Source organism: Austrofundulus limnaeus, unplaced genomic scaffold (assembly GCF_001266775.1).
Source record: "Austrofundulus limnaeus strain Quisiro unplaced genomic scaffold, Austrofundulus_limnaeus-1.0 Scaffold1845, whole genome shotgun sequence".
Classification (NCBI taxonomy): domain Eukaryota; kingdom Metazoa; phylum Chordata; class Actinopteri; order Cyprinodontiformes; family Rivulidae; genus Austrofundulus; species Austrofundulus limnaeus.
Genome location: NW_013954247.1, coordinates 2,918 through 3,725, shown reverse-complemented (window position 1 = coordinate 3,725; position 808 = coordinate 2,918).

Sequence of the window (808 nt, the reverse complement as noted above, 5' to 3'; positions counted from 1 at the left end):
GTGTTTCACTGTCGACGCCGTGTTTCACTGTCGACGCCGTGTTTCACTGTCGACGCCGTGTTTCACTGTCGACGCCGTGTTTCACTGTCGACGCCGTGTTTCACTGTCGACGACGCTGTGTTTTACTGTCGACGACGCTGTGTTTTACTGTCGACGACGCTGTGTTTTACTGTCGACGACGCCGTGTTTCACTGTCGACGACGCTGTGTTTCACTGTCGACGACGCTGTGTTTTACTGTCGACACTGTGTTTCACTGTCGACGACACTGTGTTTCACTGTCGACGACGCTGTGTTTCACTGTCGACGATGCTGTGTTTCACTGTCGATGCCATGTTTCACTGTCGACGACGCTGTGTTTTACTGTCGATGCCATGTTTCACTGTCGACGACACTGTGTTTTACTGTCGACACTGTGTTTTACTGTCGACACTGTGTTTCACTGTCGACGACACTGTTTCACTGTCGACTACACTGTGTTTCACTGTCGACGATGCTGTGTTTCACTGTCGACGATGCTGTGTTTCACTGTCGATGCCATGTTTCACTGTCGACGACACTGTTTCACTGTTAACACTGTGTTTCACTGTCGACGCTGTGTTTCACTGTCGATGATGCTGTGTTTTTGTGTTTCACTGACGACGCTGTTTCACTGTCGACGCCGTGTTTCACTGTCGACGCCGTGTTTCACTGTCGACGCCGTGTTTCACTGTTGACGATTCTGTGTTTCACCGTCGATGACGCTGTGTTTTTGTGTTTCACTGACGACGCTGTTTCACTGTCGACGCCGTGTTTCACTGTCGACGCCGT